General features: G+C 39.2%; 1 pseudogene across 1 annotated transcript; it reads left to right on the forward strand.

Moving 5' to 3' along the window:
- The first annotated feature begins 7,891 nt into the window (after positions 1-7,891).
- Positions 7,892-10,891, forward strand: LOC308382801 (membrane-spanning 4-domains subfamily A member 4A-like; annotated as a pseudogene). The gene is made up of 7 exons: positions 7,892-8,050; positions 8,166-8,276; positions 8,456-8,512; positions 10,038-10,235; positions 10,349-10,462; positions 10,574-10,651; positions 10,759-10,891. The product of its transcript is annotated as a membrane-spanning 4-domains subfamily A member 4A-like (transcript).
- Positions 10,892-20,167: the final 9,276 nt, after the last annotated feature.

Consider the following 20,167-nt stretch of genomic DNA (forward strand, 5'->3'; position numbering starts at 1 on the left):
CTAGGCAGTTTTTGTGTCAAAAATATCAAACATGGGAGAAGCATCAATGTTTCCTGTATTTGTCTACAAAGGGCTTACCGTAGATCATAGATGATATGGTCATGTGTTGTTGGCGCCACATCAGATGAAATGGTTTATGGTCAACAGGCTTATTCAGTCTCCATGGGACACACATTGCTTGCCCTTTCTATACAAATACTCAATGAAAACAGTAACAATATATTGATTATTTTTTCACCTCTTCATGTGTGCAACATGGTTGTGCAGAAATAGTCATACCATATTTATTCACATTTATAGTCATGATTCTACGAGGTAAAATGTATTGTTACACGAGGTCTCTATTGCTCGTAGCTTGATTGTTCTCTCCCTTGTAAGTCACTTTGGACAAAGGCGTCTGCTAAATGACTGAATGTGAATGTAAATGTGCACGAACACTGTAAATGTAAGTGAATAAATAAATAAACACTAAAACCAATCTCTAGGAACTTTTCCATGCACTTACTGCAACTTATACTCCTACTCGTGACCAGTCTTCTCACTTATGGTGGGTGTTTTTCGATTTTTTTCGAAGTGACTTCTGAAATGTGTTTTACGGACTTCGGAAGTTCAACATAAGAAAAGATCTCCACCTTATTAATGAACACCTGTTACGAGTTGCTTTCGTGTGGAATTGGGAAATTCCGACAGCACACTTGGCTATAGCGTCGTGCCCTATAAGGAAATGCAAATCCACTTTCACGAGAACGCGCATCAATTTAAGAAACTAATCCGAGGGAACACATCTGAGAACACTTCGGCTGCTTATGAACGCATTTTCAAGCGTGCGGGAATGCAGCGGAAGCGTTTCCCTTACGTTGTTTTTACGAGGTCGCGTAAAAAACATTTCTGAAGAATTACAGAAAATGATCGAGAATGAGGGCCATTGTGTATTTTTCCAACCTAAGTTCTGGTATAGGCTGATTGGGTTATTTGATCAAACATTTTGAATCGTTGCTTTGACTTGAGAGACTGGTTTGACTGACTTGATTTTGTTTCCTCTATTCATATTCTTGTGATGCACCACTTAGATGGCCTTTGCTCTCTTTCTGGTCAGAGCATTTTTCACTCCAGCAAAGTTTGTCTTTTTGCACTCTGAAGCTTGTCTGGGAATTCCCCGCCCCTTCACTGCATTTCATTTGCTCAGTTAGTCTGGCCTGAAGCATCAACAGGTTCCAATCTGTTTAAAGATAAAAGATTATTTGAGTCATTGTTGTGATTTGTAGGCTTTCTTTGTTCATACAATGTTCTCTACACCTTAGTATTTCAAACACTTTGCATACAGTCATGTATACACCCTGCTTTGTGATTCCATCATATTGCTAAGTAACAACACAAGCTAATGAGTCATATTTGATTAAATATAATGAGTTAATAAATGATGAGCATATGTATACAAATAATTTTGATTAAATAACAAAAGAACGCACACACTAAGCATCCAAACATTTGACTAGGCATCCAAACCTTCTTTGCAAATATTACTCTAAAGACACTGAACGTTGTTTCATACTAGTTGGACACTGTGTCTAGACATAGGTTTACTGTCCAGTTCCTCCCAGAGTATAGGGAGGGTAGGCTCAAGACACAAAACAGATTTGATTTTCAACATATTAATTGTAGAAATTGCATTACTGTAGACATTTAATTGATTGATCGATTCTTAATAAGTATTTGATATTACATAAAAAATTGCCGTGCTTATAGGCCTATAACTCTGAGAAAACATCAACATGGTGTCGTTTCATTCCTATAAACTTGTTGACCACCTTATCCATAAAGGTGTTTGCGGCTCTCGCTCAGAAGTAGTGCAGGTTGCCGGGAGCTACCTTCTCATGGTAGCATGCAAAATGTTTTTAGGTCAGCCAACCATAACTAAACATATCTCGAGACTATCTTCGTTGTGGCTCTTCACCTGACCTACTTGCAGAGACCCTTGGCCTACACCTACCCACCCAAACCACACAGTCATGCACTTATTCGACCCCATACTCTGCTAGCTGTAACTGTAAAGGAAATAATTGCCAGCATAGAAATAGTATTCTGTTCCATCGGTCTAGTTACCCTTGTAATAGTAACCTACGATTACACTGTATACCCACTAAGCTGTTCTACAATACTTGAAAGCTCTCTCCTCACCTTATCCATTATCAATTGTATCTGTATCATGTATATACCATGTTATGTTTGTATGTATTGTGTATATTTACCACACGTATGTTAGCATGCTCATCCTCATCCCCCCCCCCCCCCCCTTCTTTCTCTATCTCTACCCGGCCGGCTCCAAGCAGATACCTCCCCCTTATGTGCAGAGGTTCTGCTAAAGGTTTCAGGGCAGTTTTTCCTTGCCCCTGTCGCCATAGTGCTTGCTCTAAGGGGGTTCAGGCCCTAAGCTCTTTCAAGCGCATGGAGACAATTTAATTGTTTTAGCGCTATATGAATAATGCAAATTCTGAAAGCACAACAGGAGTGTCTGCCACAGATATTTCAAAGCGATGAACACGTCTCAACATGCTTGCACCATGCGTGTTGTTGTTTGCCATATATTGCCACGTTTGTGTGGTTTAATCATGAACTTGTGTAAAACGCTAGCCTGGATACCAGATACCAGGATACCAGGTCTGGCGCTGCTCCGTTGGGGAGAAATTATCAGAAGTTAAAACTCGGCCGGACCAATCAAATTGTCAGGGCGGGCTTCATACGATGATGGACAGATGATCAACCGTAACGTAACCAACCACGTCACCAAAGAGCGTTTGGGTTGAATTAATTTTCATGGCTGCCGCTGGAGAGGTCAAATGTGGAGATTCAAGTCTGTATTAGAAGACATTGACAGCGCATTCATTTTGAAAGTGGATCAGAGAAACGCGATCAAGGCTTTTGTCGATCAACAATATGTTTTTGCCGTCCTTCCTACGGGATCCAGTAAAAGTTCAATGTATCAGCTGGCCCCGATGGTCTACGACGTTGTGGTCATAGCTTGGCATTTACAGCTACCCTAGCATACTATCTGGCTAAGCCATAATACTGTTTACCTTTGCCATTGCACATGAACATTACTGTTGGGATATACAGTATATTGATGGTTATTTTGAAGTTGGCTTCGCCACTCCATACAAGGGTTAGTTATTCTTTCGAAAGACATAGGGTCTTGCATGCATTACAAACCATTGTCCTCTAACTTGGCACCATATTCACACGGATTACACATTGGCCTCAACGTAGCCACACACCTGAAGAGAACACTTAAACTTTGTGCTTCACATATGCTCGTTCTTGGTTCATATCACATGTATGCACACACTAGAGCACACAAGCTTGCACACACACTCCCTCTCTTTAATAAACACACACTACCCTTTAATTCATCAGTTACATTACATATTGTGTGTTTTTTTACTGATCATTTTGAATAAATGCTTTGATTGTATACGTTGGTCTATTCAATGTTGCACAAGAATAAATGCTGCCACCCTCTTTTATTCAGAACTCCTAAAACCTTCTACCTTTACTTGTGTAAGATAACCTTGGATGTAGTTTATCATTTTTCATAATTATTCAGAGTTCCAAATTGATAGTGCAATACATTTTATTAGATATATGTATTAGATTGATTTATGAGACTGATTTGTGGTTGACCACCAAACTGACGCCCATGTCTCATAGGAAATTTAAACTAGGACCTATAAGACACTGACCAGAGGGAACAGCATGTCAAGATAAAAGGCTGTTGTATACATGCTGGTTAAGTAACTAACCCTGGATACAATACAGATAGTCAACTTTCCCTGCTCCAACAGAGCCCCAGACCATCTGTAAGGTATTTTCTACCTGCGTGCTGGTTTAGAGAGGAGTCACCGAACAAAGCTTTTTTGTAGCAAGATAAGTTTACTTGGTAAATGATGACACAATACAACCATCAATGCAATACAGTCAAGAATGATACATCAACATCGATAGTTAGAAAAGGCCTTCTGCCTAACACAAGAAATGTTCAAGCATTTAAAGCTCAGTTCTGTGATGTCACTCTGGGTCCCGAGAGGCCACCCCCCCCCCCCCCCCCCCCCCCCCCCATCGATCATGAGACGGTAACATATCGTCTGGTCCACTCTGTACATAGTAAAAACACAAGATGTTTGTGGTACTTTTCTCCTTATATTCCTTCTGTATTTTTTATCTTCTGATCTGCACATTGCATATTGTCAAGTACTTTGGCCTTACATTTTCCCATGTGAACCTAACTTGCTGTTTTATGTATGCTTTATTTCATTCGATACATTTAGATTTTATCTTACACATCACATTGACACACTCGTAGGCAACAGTGCACACCTTTCAGGGAGATTCTACCTTCTTTATCTAGATATCATAAAATAGCCTTGAAGAATTGTCACTACCGAAACAGTCACTACCGAAGCATATGGTAGTGACCAGATGATTTCGGTAGTGACAAAATTAAATGGTTAAATAAATGTGTTGTGTGGACTAAAGGGCGGCCCAGAGCACCTTTTGGAAGATTTTGGGAGAGAAATGAACATCCATCCAACAGTGCAGTCACTACCGAAACAGATACATTGTATAAATTGAACTTGAAAATTTGGTAAAAATTTCGTTTTTATGGATTTCATTGTGAAAACCTTCAAGAAATATTTGTAAAAATACTCTTCAGAGAAGGGAAGGAAACACAATCTGAACAGGTCAATAATAATACTTTTTTACTATAGTAAATGTGATGTTTCGGTAGTGACAATTTCTGGAAGAGGAAAAACATTCCAACACATTCTGAAAATACAATTTAAAAATGGACTGTTCTTTTACTAGATATGTGTACTTTAGATATGGTACAATGTACATACGGACAAAGTTTTGAGAATAAAAATATTTTGGGGGAAAAAATATTTCCGACGTGACTGCACCAATTCGGTAGAATGGCCCATATATTGTATTATTTCCGTAGATTTGACTTTTTTGTGGTTGAAAACGCATCACTGCAAAGCTCTCACTACTAAGCAGTCATCACGGAAGCAAGGGTACAGTCCAGTTGAGACTTCAAGTCAAGCAGCAGCAGCAACAGCCCACTCAAAAGGTACCGTTGGTGACTTCTGTCCTCTTGGAAACATTTGTTAGTAAAAGTGTTTTTTGTCATGACTTAAACTTAGTATTGAGTGAATTTTTCTTGATAGGTGTGTAACATTATTAGAAAGTAAACCAGTTTGTAGGAGGATATACAGTGAACTCTCTGCATTCTATGTCACAAGTGATATTTACAAGGTTAAAATGTGAGTTACCTGGTGTGGGACAAATTCTATTCTGTAGATGTCAATTTCAGATGAACTCTGCAATAATACATTAAATGTATATTTAGTTATCTAAATTTGTGTCAGCTCATTTCAATATATGTGTGACACAGTTTTAGTTAAAACTCAGGTAAAATAAACGACTTACTGAAGCAAACAAATCAGAAGCACCCTGTAAAATGAAACACTGACTCAATCAAAGTACAGTACTGGTCTATTTTTAAATAAAATTTCAACTTTTAGTTGAACTGGTAATGATCATTTGTAGATTTTGAATACTCATGCAGGGAGAAGCAGGTTGTTGATTAAACTTTCTCACAGAAAAAGGTGCTGCCTTCAGGATGTGTTTTTTGCCTTTGACTAAGGAGCCCAAAGAGAGGTTGTGGTTTTAAGTATATATGAGCTCTGCAGAGGAAAATGTTTGTCAGTGGTTTGTGGTCTGGGTGCAGGAAACAGTCTGACTTGTTTTCTCTAGTCTATTCTTTTAATGAAAAGTGATTATGCTATACTCTATTCTAATTCTAATTCTATGCTCTTCTATACTCTATTTTAGACTTTAATCTATTCTGATTGGAAAACAAGCAGTACATTTTGTGTCTTACCCCAACCACAGAGATGATTTGACGGTTGGTTTTCTTGTTAAAAACACGCTCACTCTTGTTCCACCTACACTACTGTTCAAAAGTTTGGGGTCACCCAGACAATTTCATGTTTTCTATGAAAACTCACACTTGTATTTATCAAATGAGTTGCAAAATGAATATAAAATATAGTCAATACATTGACAAGGTTGGAAATAATGTTTTTTAATTTGAAATATTAATTTTGTTCTTTAAACTTTACTTTCGTAAAAAAAAGGGGTTAATTTGCAGCAATTACAGTATTGGAGACCTTTGGCATTCTAGCTGTTAATTTGTTGAGGTAATCTGTAGAAATTTCACCCCACGCTTCCTGAAGCACCTCCCACAAGTTGGATTGGCTTGATGGGCACTTGTTGCGTTCCATACGGCCAAGCTGCTCCCACAACAGCTCAATGGGTTTGAGATCCGGTGACTGCGCTGGCCACTCCATAACTGACAGCATACGAGCTGCCTTCTTTTTCCCTACATAGTTCTTGCATAATTTGGAGGTGCGCTTTGGGTCATTGTCCTGTTGAAGGAGGAAATTGGCTCCAATCAAGCGCTGTCCACAGGGTATGGCATGGCGTTGCAAAATGGAGTGATAGCCTTCCCTATTTAAAATCCCTTTTACCTTGTACAAATCTCCCACTTTAACAGCACCAAAGCAGCCCCACACCATCATATTACCTCCACCATGCATGACAGATGGCGTCAGGCACTCTTCCAGCATCTTTTCACCTGTTCTGCGTCTCACAAATGTTCTTCTGTATGATCCAAACACCTCAAACTTTAAATTCGTTCAGAACACTTTTTTCCAATCTTCCTCTGTCCAATGTCTGTGTTTTTTTTGCCCATATCAATCTTTTCTTTTTATTGGCCAGTCTCAGATAGCTTTTTCTTTGCCACTCTGCCTATAAGGCCAGCATCGCAGTCGCCTCTCCACTGTAGAAGGTGGAGGTACCATTTAAAAAGCTGCTAGTTGAGGACCTGTGAGGCGTCTTTTTCTTAAACTAGACACTCTAAATTTGTGTCAGCTCATTTCAGAGAGGCAGTCTTAGTTAAAACTCAGGTAAAAGAAACTACTTAATAAAGCAAACACATCAGAAGCACTGTGTAAAATGAAAGTCAGACTCAATCAAAGACCAGTACTGGTCTACTCTAAAATAAAATTTCAACTTTTAGTTGAAATGGGTTTTCCCGCTCTGATAATGATCATTTGTGGATTTTGAAAATAATTCACACACAAGGAGAAGCAGATTGTTGATTAAACTTTCTCACAGAAAAAGGTGCTGCCTTCAGGATGTGTTTTTCTCCTTTGACTAAGGAGCCCAAAGAGTTATTCAATACACATTGAGGTTCTAAGTATCTATGAGCTCTGCAGAGAAAATGTTTGTCAGTGGTTTGTGGTCTGGGTGCAAGAAACCGTCTGAATGAGCTTCAATAGCAGCAGAATGTAAATGTATCTAAAACCCAGTGCTGGTGAAAATAATTCAGATTTTCTTACAAATTCTTATTTTCTCTTGGCTATTAATGAGAAGTGATAATGCTATACTCTATTCTGATTCTATTTTCTATGCTATTCTATACTCTATATGAGACTATAATCTATTCTGATTGGAAAACAAGCAGTCTTACCCTAACCACAGAGATGATTTGACTGTTGGTTTTCTTGTTAAACACACACGCTCACTCTTGTTTCACCTATGTGCCGTGTGATTTCCTGCCCACACACATATACTGGCATTCAGCCGCTATTAGACCTCTTCTTGTGCAGAGTATCTTGAGCAAGAACATCAACTTATTAACTCATCATATATTAATGACCATGTTTGAAAGCATTATTTGAATATTTCTTTAGGAAATGACTTGCATTTTCTCTGAACAGGCTATACTAGGCTCACCTTGTTATTTAATGTTATAGGTTAATCATCCACGATGGCCAACTCTGTACCCCCTGCTAGTGGCTTTGTGGTGGTCACTCATTCGTACCCACCACAAGGTGCCCAGAGTGCCACTTCACCCCAGAGCGGAGTTGTTCCACCAGTCTCCTCTATGCTTGGGAAATTCCTAAAAGGACGACCAGCAGCCCTAGGAGTGAGTCTGACAACCCTAATTAAGTTATCTGGCATTAAACCTGTCCTTTGCAATCAACTTTCATGGAGCAGGGAGAGGTTCTGAGACATAAGATGTTTCTTTTTGTTTTCCACAGACAGTTCAAATAATGGTTGGCATGGTTGTGATCTTGTTCGGTATTGTGACAGCATTCTATGCATCAACAGCATCCCTTTTCTCTGGCATCATGTTCTGGGGAGCCATCATTGTGAGATAAAAAAAAAATCTAAATCCATGTGCAAAATGAATGTGTTTTTATAATGTGTTAATGTGTTTGTTACTGTCTTTTTCTATCAATGTATTCTTTGAAACATATTGTCCTTTACCTTTTTTCAGTATTACAGCACTAGGGTTGACTGCTTAAAATGTCAAATGTCTCTCTTTCAGTACATCACCGCAGGTTCTCTCACTGTTGCAGCCAATAAGAATCTCAGTCAGTGTTTGGTGAGTATTTGGGTGAAGGAGAAACTCTTAAGCTATAGGTATGTGGTAATCTTTCTGTGATAACTCACATCTAACAGGACCAATACCATGATACGAGGTTAGGCAGGCAGTCTGGCAGTAGGTTATTTTATTGGGCATATTACTGTGACAAAGAGGACATCAGGTCTTCAGAATGTAGAAATGTGATCTGCAAATGTATGAAGAGGAGGCACAAAGACAACTAGCTTCAATAAGAGCAACTTAATTAAAAATCTTAAAAAGTAACAAGTAGCTATGCGGACTTCACAAAAGTTATCGGCTAGTTTTAGATTACCCTCCTCATTGCTGCTTTAAAGGAAAATTCAGGATTTTTCAATCTGGGATCTTTTTGGCTCCAAATTTTTACATGGGACAAAAAGGATCGAAATTGGTTCAGTAATGAGTTAGAATGTTAAAACAGGAAACCGCAAAACGTCTGTCTAATTTTATCCTATGGAGCAAGCATGTGTCAGCCATTTTGCCATTGTAACCTCGTTACCACTCATCCCCTCATTTACCAATGCCCAGGACACAGAAGTACCACAAAGTATGTAAGTATAAAATAGCTTTACAAGATGGGGATGAAAGAGTTTTAAAAGCAGTCTTCAATCAATTAAATATCCACGGGATAAATCCACAGTCACTGAGCAGGCGAACATTGGCAGGCAATCAGAGGCGTGATCTTCTGGGTGTTGGGAGCTTGGTGTCGCTGTCCCCGTCGTTTTGTTGTTAGTCTGTAGCCTCCTCTTTTTATACCCCTCCTCTCTGCCCCACAATCTCGGGCATAGGCTAAATGATAATTGTCCAGGTAATTATTGTCCAGGTCAAAGCCATATAGTAATTTGTAATCCCTAATTGGAAGTCTGTGTGGGGAATAGTAGTCTATGCAATTCACACAGTGCACATAATAGGAAGATCACAGCAATACACACAGTGAACAGTGAACATAAGAGATCAGAGCAATCAATACATCTTACATGAGCACAGCAATCAAAAGTCAAAGCACACAATATTTGTAGCAAGCTGGAAACACACTATACCATTCACCTATACAGTCCCAATAGGCTGACACATGCACGTTAAAGTAAAACCGCTTGCTTTAGCCACTGGCAGGCTAATAAATGTTTTTATTAGGGTCTGACAACATGGAAAGGATCTATACAGAGATACACTTTCATCTTTTTCACGATTTCAATCGTCTTTGTCCCTTGTGAAAAAATTGGACCCTAAAAGATCTAAAAAAATCAGGTCCCTGGTTGAAGAATCCTGAAGTTTCTCTTTAAGACACTGATTGATTATGAAGTATTGAGACATGTTCAAATTTGATGTGAAATGTGGAAATTGTATGAACACTAACGGGTCAATAGTATGAGCCACATAATAACGCATTTTGGGTAGTTTAATGCGGTTGGGTGATTATAATACATTATCCAGCAGATATTCATACCTTGAAATCTATTGAGCAATAATGCCTCTAATGATTTACTCTTTCACGTTGTTCATGCAGGTGAAAGCTTCACTGGGGATGAACATCATTAGCACAATAACTGCAGGGATCGCCATAATTCTACATAGCATAGATTTTATCATCATCTATCTGTCTATCGGTCGTTGTCAAATGAGCAGAGGATATGGCCCTTATGATGAATGGGGAGACTATTATGCCTATGCCGATCCATGTCAGAGGAACAAGGATATGGTCTTGGTCTGTACACTTCACTTCATATAGTCTAAACTGCAGTGTGTAACATACACGATAAATTAATTTAGAACGGGGTGAGTCATTTGGCTCTGAATGTTTTGTTTCCCACGTATCAGAGCAGGGCATGGGGGATTGCTGGAGTGATGCTTGTGTTGTCAGTGCTGGAGTTCATTATCTCCATATGTGTGTCTGCGTTTGCCTGCAAAGCCACCGGCTGTTGTAACACTGAGGTGAGTAAAACTGCGATACATCTTTACAATCCAGCAGCACTTTTGGTGCCAATGTCAGTCAGTTAGTAGACTCCACAGTGAATTTTACATGTTTTGTATTTGATTTTATAGCGGGTTGTATACGTTTCAAGCCAGGTGCCCCCCTCTTTTCCCACCTCCCACCCGTCAGAACCTCCACAGGGTACACAGGTACAGAGTCATGAATATTTATTTGGAAAACACCATTACTAATTATCTTGTGATAAATAGGTGGGTGTGAATCCTTCAGCTATCTTCTTCATGTGTTGCTTTTCCAGATGCCTTTCTTCCCAACCAGTTTGACTCCTCTTCTTCATCACAGCAGTGCTGATGGTTGGAGGAGTGGCCAACCTGAAGATCTGCCCCCACAATACACCACTACCAAAGAATGAGTCATGTGACTCCATCTAGATTTACAGGGGAGGCTTTATGCCTCAAGCAAATGGTAACCTTGTGACTCTCTTTTGAATAATTTGCGTCTTCAATACATTCTTAAAAAGTAAGTGTGTGCATGTATGCATGTCAAGCAATTTCTATACACTTTTTCTAAATGTATCTATTCTTTTAAATGTATCTATTTCATTGAAACTTTAGCTAACTAGCATTCTCCAAGTGACTGGCTAAATACATCCTCAAGGTATTTAGCACTGAGTCACTTATTTGATCTCATCCATAACTTTCTTGAACATTTGTTTAGAGAGTCTAGGGCAGAACTATTAAAGGCACCCAGTGCAACTTTATAGGCTTGAGACTCGAAAAACAAACATTCAATTTCTAGTCTTTTTTACACGTAGTAAGTTTCAATAACGCCATACCATTACATATCGACATTCAAGGAGCAAAGATGAGACGTCGTTGTGTGGTGAGAACTGATTAAAAAAAATCGTAAACAACAACAATCGGAGAGGCCATTTTAACATTGACTGGAATCCTGCTTTATTTAATGGTGGCACCAATAAAGAAAGAAAATGGCGGCGATTGTTGTTGTTATCGATTTTCTATCAGTTCTCACCACTCAACGTCTCATCTCTGCTCCTTGAATGTCGATATGTAATGGTATGGAGTTATTGAAACTTACTACGTGTAAAAAAGACTAGAAATTGAATGTTTATTTTTAAGCCTCGAAAGTTGCACTGGGTGCCTTTAAGGCTTCATTCACCTGATTATAACATATAATATTGTGTTGTTGTCTGCCTATGAATTGTCAGAATGTATAGCCTATACATACTGGTAAGTGTCTGTCATCATCATCTGTGTTATACAGTGTTTGTTATGTGTTTACAGTTTGTTGTTGACAAGGAGAAACATCAGTTAATTGTGCTGTAAAATGAACACCAGTTCAACCAGTTCCATATCTTATAATTAAAAAAATCCACATACGTTTTGTTGTGTATCGTGGTATGCCCTGCCCCCAAAGTGACCCGAATCATCTAATCTACATTAAAAGCTGATGTTTCTACATTTCATAATATATTGTTCTTTAAAAAAATCATTTTTATAAATGTCTTGATTACCAAAAGGTGTGTATTGAAAGTAAGGATTGTCACAGACAGATTTTATGATTGAAAGATTAAGCAGATAAAACATATTATGTAACTGAATGTGGGGTTCTATTACTAGTTACAGTTCCTAGCAAGAAAGAGCATTCTAATAAGACACAGTGTGTTGTGACACTACCCAATCTGTGGTCCTTAATGCCACATACTGCTGTTCATCCAGGTGCATAATCCTCATCTATGACAAATCATTATAATTGAATTTAATGAGTCTTAAAATAGTAGCCTAGATTTCAGGTGGAAGATGTGCTTGAATGAGGTGGGATGTTAGGTAGAGTTTTACATTTTAATTTTAAATTTTTACACAAACGAAGATCTAGATCTGCAGAAAGACCTTTCATTCTGCATTTGCAGAATGACCTTTTCCAATATTTCTGACTGACTTTTTACCTTACGTCACCTTACATTGGCTGTGTCTGTGCCAAAAAGTTGCTTTTGAACACACTGCAAAGACAACAGCCAACGATCAAGAAGCACATACGTTCTGTGATCTTTTTAAAAGCTGTGTTTCAGTGTAAAGGTGAGTTACTTATTTCCTTGGATACACGGGCATATGACAGCATTTGCATTCACAAACGGGAACACCATAAACCAACTCTAAACTGGCACAACTAGTGTAGATTTTGAGAGGTTCTGTATCATGTCTTGTTTACCAGTCATGTTCTTGTATAGTGTAGCCTACTTTTTAACATGGACATTGCATTGACCATTTATTAACCAAATGTTCACAAACATGTGAACACATTTCTTCGTCTGAGAGGTATAATATGATATCTCTATAATATTTTTTTCATCTTATTCGTTGTACTGCTTATCAGAGTGATCTTTCTCATGGGCTCCGTTTCAACATACTCAATCTCGGCAGAAAAACTGCCCTACTAGAGGCAATGGTGCAGGTCACACCTCAAAAACCAGATGCTTACCGACAGCCAGACATTTCTCGTGTCACAGGCTTAAAAGATATGAATCATCATGTGTGGCCCCTATATATACAGGTTTTTTCCTTTTGACACGTATTCTAGAAAAACCTACATGTCTATAGCCATGGGTTATACTTGGGAAACTCTATCTGGGTTAACACATGAAGTGTTTAAGGAGGAAATAAGAGAGGCCAAAGTCTAGCTGTGATGTTGTTTCCATTTATAATGTTTGTAAAAAGGTTGTAAAAAGATAGCACAGTAAAGAGCACACGCTGACAGCCACACATTGTTCTTGGCCACAACCATTTTCAAACAATGTGTGACATTTACTGAAAGCTACAATATATTTAATATTACTTAAATCAGTATATGTATATGTATATGTCACACACAAAAAGTTGTTAGAAATGCATGTGTAACCTAAGGGACTTTTAAGGTCTTGGCTCTGGACACGACTTTGTTGTAATGGTACCTTTTAACAGAGACAAGCGGGTTCTCACCCAGGTACGTTCTAGTGACAAACAAAGACAATGTATTCCAGTATAAAACAGTATTTATTTATACACAACTAAATGAGGATAAAATACGGCAATAGGGAGTGGGTAATGGCTGCCACCAGAATGGAAGGGGATATAGGGAGCAGCTGTTGCAGGGGTTACCTGTCCTGAAAAAGGGATTGAGACCGCCACGCCAGCCGTGGGACCTGCCCCGTAGAACAGCTGCAATACTCCCTGTGCTATTCAAAACAACGGAGGGCAAAGCTGAAAGCACACTCATTTTACGACAGGCAAAGCAGCAGTGGCAAATCTTCCTAGATAAAGGAACCAACAATCTGTCATGAACAATGATTCAAAATGAGCACTCACATTATGATGAATATGACAGCACGCATTGTCGCAGGTTACCTTTATGTGCATGCATCACTGACGGAACACTCACTGAACATAAAGCCCCGGGCATCTCCCAACCAACACCTCAACCAGTCTTCCGTCGGTTACATCGGGTGTGCTTGCTCGGTGTCTAACCCAGACCTTTCGGTAGCGGACAGGCATACCCGGAAGCGTTTGGGTGAACGGTAAACACCTGTTGCCAAATAGTCACTTTAGGCATGAAAGATCATTTAGCTGAATTGCTAACAAGCTGTATACATAGTTGAAATAAAACAGGAGCACATACCTTATGCAACAATAACGCACAGAGCAAGAATGTGGAAACCGACACCTGTATTTACCTACCTGGTGAGCTGGTTATATAGGCGCAGCACTTTAGCTAAGTAATGAACAGCCACGGAGTGCTACTCGGGGGCGTGGCAGAGCAGGACCCGAGCTACGGTGGCTGCTTGAGAACAGTACCGGAGTTCTGCCGGTTACACATGTATTTGGGTATACATTTGCCAGCAGATAGACATTATGGAGGTGTGATTTACATATTTGACTACTCGATCATGGAATGGTACAATAGATTTCTACTTTGTATTTTCAGTTAAATCTGTTTTAATCTTGCCAATTGTAATTTCATTAGACCTCTGTTGATGAAGATGTCCACCAGTGTTGCCTCTGGTAATGGCTTAGTGGTCGCTACACACGTGTACCGAGACCAAGATGTCTTGAGGGGAGATGCTCCACCAAATGTGGTGTTTCCACCAGTTTCCTCAGTGCTACAAAACAGTGCCCTAAGAGAAGCTCCACCCAGGATGGCGCTGTTGTGCCACTCTTCCATTTGTTAGAAACATTTGTGAGAAGACCGCGGACCACACTGGGAGTACGTCTCCTCAAATTCATAATAACGTTATTCACCAGTTTGATGATAACTGAAATCAATAACATATTTTTACAGAATGTCAAATAACAATGATTGTTTTCACCTTTCACAGACAGTTCAGATACTGATTGGTGTTGTATTGTTCATGTTCGGCATTGTTACAGCTGTTGATGTCACGACCATATCAACAATGAGTGGTATCATGTTCTGGGGATCCCTAATAGTAAGATTCATTCACCCATTCATGTGTTAACCTACTCAGTGTTATATTAGTAGTATTGCATAATAAATGCAGTATTATTCAACATGATAGTTAATTTAATGGTAATGGCTTTCAGTGATATTTCAGCTTAATATAGTATACGTACATATTTTTAAGCTGTCAACAATACTCTGTGTGTGTGTATGTGTGTGTGTGTGTGTGGTGTGTGTGCTGGCTTTCTAACTGTTGCAGCTGATAAGAAGCACAGTCAGAGTTGGGTGAGCACGAATACACATTCTGCCATTTCTAATTTCTATGATAATGTAATAATTATAATTATTGTGAAGCTGTCTCTTTCTGATATACAGGACGGGCCTTGTTGATATGTCAATTCATCACCCTCTTTTTCTGTGCAGTGTATGTCTATCAATATCAATAATAGTATGTCTTCTATTGATGTTGCACAGATGGCAAACGATATTTCAAGTCAAGAGGCCCAGTATGAGGCCCCACCTTATGTTGCTGCCACCACAGTGGACACCTCTGAGGTAAGACATAAACAATAACATTTAGTTGTTGTGACTGTGCTGTTTTACCCAGAGGTATGGATCATTAAGAATGAGTTGTTTTTTTTCCTCTTGTAGACCAAGTTTTTCCCATCTGCCGTTGTTCCTCCTCATCATAGTAGCGGTGACAAATCTGAAGATCTTCCCTCGACTGCTTAAGAATGGGTCACATAGCAGGATCATGAAACTGTAATGACTGTTATATGCATTAAAGTAAAGCTTGATGAATTTTCATTTAACGAGGGTATGCGTTTTGTGTCACAAATATCAAACATGGGAGAAGCATCAATATTTCCTGTATTTGTCTACAAAGGGCTTACCATGTAGATCATAGATGATATGGTCATGTGTTTTTGGCGCCACATCAGATGAAATGGTTTATGGTCAACAGGCTTATTCAGTCTCCATGGGACACACATGGAGACTTTCTATACAAATAGTCAATGAACACAGCAACAATGTATTGATTCAGTCCCTTCTAGACTTCCTTTAATAGTTATACATACTACAAACAAGCTTATAAATATTTCAAGGAGACTTATTTTAATTATTATGTTACGATGAAACCCCCCTTTTTTCACCTCTTCATGTGTACAACATGGTTGTGCAGAAATAGTCATACCATACCCTCTGAATTTAGGAAATATAACGCAAAGTGCTACCCACCAGTGGTAGCAAGGCTAGATAATATTGCTTTTGTGATGTTTGTAATGTTTCACAAATGTATCTCATCATTTAGGTAGTGGTGAATATAGTGAAAGGAAGAAATCTGTTCCCTTTCCCCAGGCTCTGTAATGAAAAAGAGACTAACAGTCTGTCTGATTAATTAGTATACAATCTCTCAGTCAATTACATCTCAGAGTACAATGCACGTGCTGATGTGATTGAAGAGGGTGAATGTATTTGATATACAATCTATATACATTACCCTCCAAAAGTTTGAAAATGCTTCACATCTTATAACATGGCCATAGACAGCATTGAGGTCCCTGAGGTCGGGACCATAGTCATTTTATTCTAAGCAGAATATACTCTAAAAACATTGTGTATTTTTCCAACCCAAGTTCTGGTATAGGCTGATTTGGTAATTTAATGAAACATTTTAAGTTGTTGCTTTGACATGAGAGACTGATTTGACTGACTTGGTTTAGTTTCCTCTATTCATATTCTTGTGTTGCACCACTTAGATGGGCTTTGCTCTCTCTCTGGCATTCTGGTTCTGGTCAGAGCATTCTTCACTTCCAATTTTTTCTTTTTGCACTCAGAAGCATAAACAGGTTCAAATCTGTTTAAAAGATAAAATATTATTTGTGTCATTGTTGTGATTTGTAGGTTTTCTGTGTTAATACAGTGTTCTCTACATCTTAGTATTTCAAACACTTTCCTCCTTAACACCCTGCTTTGTGATTCCATCATATTGCTGAGTAACAACACAAGCTAATGAGTCATATTTGATTAAATATAATGAGTTAATAAATGATGAGCATATACAAATAATTTTGATTAAATAACAAAAGAACACACATTGGCTTCAGTTACAATTTTGCAAACGCTAAGCATCCAAACATTTGACTAGGCATCCAAACCTTCTTTGCAAATATTACTCTAAAGACACTGAATGTTGTTTCATACTAGTTGGACACTGTGTCTAGACATAGGTCTACTGTGCAGTTCCTCCCAGAGAAGGCTCAAGACACAAAACAGATTTGATTTTCAACATATTAATTGTAGAAATTGCATTACTGTAGACATTTAATTGATTGATCCTTAATAAGTATTTGATTTTACATTAAAAATTGCCGTGCTAATAGGCCTATAACTCTGAGAAAACATCAACATGGTGGCGTTTCATTCCTATAAACTTGTTGACCACCTTATCCATAAAGGTGTTAGCGGCTCTCGCTGAGAAGTAGTGCAGATTGCGGGGAGCTACTTTCTCACGGTTGCATGCAAAATGTTTTTAGGTCAGCCAACCATAACTAAACAAATCTCGAGGCTGTGGTTCTTCACCTGACCTACTTGCAGAGACCCTCGGCCTACACCTACCCACCCAAACCACACAGTCATGCACTTATTCTACCCCATACTCTGCTAGCTGTAACTGTAAAGGAAATAATTAACAGCATAGACATAGTTTTCTGTTCCATCGGTCTACTTACCCTTGTAATAGTAACCTACGATTACACTGTATACCCTCTAAGCTGTTCTACAATACTTGAAAGCTCTCTCCTCACCTTATCCATTATCATTTTTTTCTGTATCATGTATATACCATTATGTTTGTATGTATTGTGTATATTTACCACATGTATGCTAGCATGCTCATCCTGATGTCTCCCCTCCCCTTCTGCCAAAACCCCCTCACCTCCCTTCTTTCTCTGTCTCTACCCGGCCGGCTCCAAGCAGATACTTCCCCCTTATGTGCCAAGGTTCTGCTCAAGGTTTCAGGGCAGTTTTTCCTGGCCCCTGTCGCCATAGTGCTTGCTTTAAGGGAGTTCAGACCCTAGGCTCTTTCAACCGCCTAGAGACAATTGTATTGTTTTAGCGCTATATGAATAATGCAAATTCTGACAGCACAACAGGAGTGTCTGCCACAGATATTTCAAAGCGATGAACACGTCTCAACATGCTTGCAGTGCGTTGAGCTCTCAGGGCTAACATTCATAGATGTCTGAGGCTAACATCATTAAATTAGAGTCTCCACTGTGAAGTGCGCAGGATTTGATTTTTTGGGTGCCATCTGGGAGCATTGTTGGTACACCTGGAATTCATCCATTGTGTGATTTGATCAGGATCGTTTGTGTGGTTTAATCATGAACTTGTGTAAACTGCTAGCCTGGATACCAGACAGAACTTAGCCCCGCCCACAACATTTGAGGTCTGGAAGTTCAGTCTGGTACTGCTCCGTTGGGGAGAAATTATCAGAAGTTAAAACTCGGTCCGGACCAATCAAATTGTCAGGGCGGGCTATATACGATGATGGACAGATGATCAACCGCAATGTAACCAACCATGTCACCAAAGAGCGTTTGGGTTGAATTTGTTTTCATGGCTGCCGCTGGAGAGCTAAATGTGGAGATTCAAGTCTGTTTTAGAAGACATTGACAGCGCATTCATTTTGAAAGAGGAACAGAGAAACACGATCAAGGCATTTGTCGATCAAAAAGATGTTTTGGCTGTCCTTCCTACGGGATCCAATAAAAGTTTAATGTATCAGCTGGCCCCGATGGTCTACGACGTTGTGGTCATACTACGTTGCTCTGATTGGTTCTAGGTATATCCAATTGAGCGAAGAGGTATTTTTTTTCTGGTTCGATTGAAACACGCCCTATATGCCATCGTCAGGCTGGTAAAACGCGTCCTCTCCAATCAATCTGTAACTGTAGCCTGATGGATAATGCCAGCAAGCTATTTTACCGACTCTAATCTTTGAATCTCGTTCAGTAAAATGAACGAATCTTTTTTCGAGTCACTCGTTCATTTTAACGGGGGGGGGGGGGAAAGGGGGGGGGGTGCTACTCAACATTTTTATATTATTTTATTTTATAGCCAATTCACTGGCGTAAATACGTCCACTACAAATACGTATCATATTTTCATGGAGGTTACTAGTTTGGATGAAATGGCCATTTATTATCACATAAGCATTTAATGATCACGGCAAACAAGTTTTAAAAAGTTAAAATAACTAAACCTGTAATTATTTCTTGTGAACGAATATCATTCACGTCTTACTAAACATAGACACTCGGAAGTGAACTAGGTTAATAAGTCCTTTCTGTTTCCTCTTCTGAGCCTATGCAGGTTACATGAAAAAATATCCAGAGCCCAGTCAAAATGAACGAAACATTTCGGTTTTCTCTAGCTTCCCATGCTGAGCCTATGCAGATCGTGTGAAAAATGATCCAAATACTTGTATCCGGCAGATGACCTAATCGTTCACCTCCCGACCGTCTTTGGATCAACGTTTCGTTCATCTGCCGGATATCGTTCAATGATTCGTTCTTTTGCCGGATATCAGTCTTTCGTTCAATGATTCGTTCTTTCGCCAACCGTGTCTTTGGATCTATGATTCGTTCATCTGCCGGATATGGGTATTTCGTTCAATGATTCGTTCTTTTGCCGGATCGTTCAATGTTTCGTTCTTTTGCCAAACGTGTCTGTTTCGTTCAATGATTCGTTCTTTTGACAACCGTGTCTTTGGATCTATGATTCGTTCATCTGCCGGATATGGGTCGTTGGATCCTTTTCCACGTGACCTGCATAGGCTCAGTACAGTCAGCTAGAGGAAACAGAAATGATTCGTTCTTTTTCCGACTGGGTCTCTTGGATACGGGTCTTTGGATCATTTTTACGTGACCTGCATTCAACAAATCATTTCTGTTTCCTTGGCTTAGCCAATGCAACAGTCCCAGTTGTCCCGATGCGCGGTCATGAACGAGAAAAAGAACGAATCTTTTTTTGAGAGGACTCGTTACTCTCGAGTCGTTGTAAGGATTCGTTCAAAATGAACGAATCGTTCACGAACGACACATCACTAGTGCCAAAAAGATTTTGTAATTCGTAACAGAAATCCGTAATGCGTAACTGAAATCCGTATCTGCAGAAAGATTTTGAAAGTGAAGATAGTTTTTGAAAGTGAAGATAGTTTTTGAAAGTGTAGATACATTTCGTATTTGAAA

This window comes from Sprattus sprattus (assembly GCF_963457725.1).
Source record: "Sprattus sprattus genome assembly, chromosome: 2".
In the NCBI taxonomy this organism is placed as follows: Eukaryota; Metazoa; Chordata; class Actinopteri; order Clupeiformes; family Clupeidae; genus Sprattus; species Sprattus sprattus.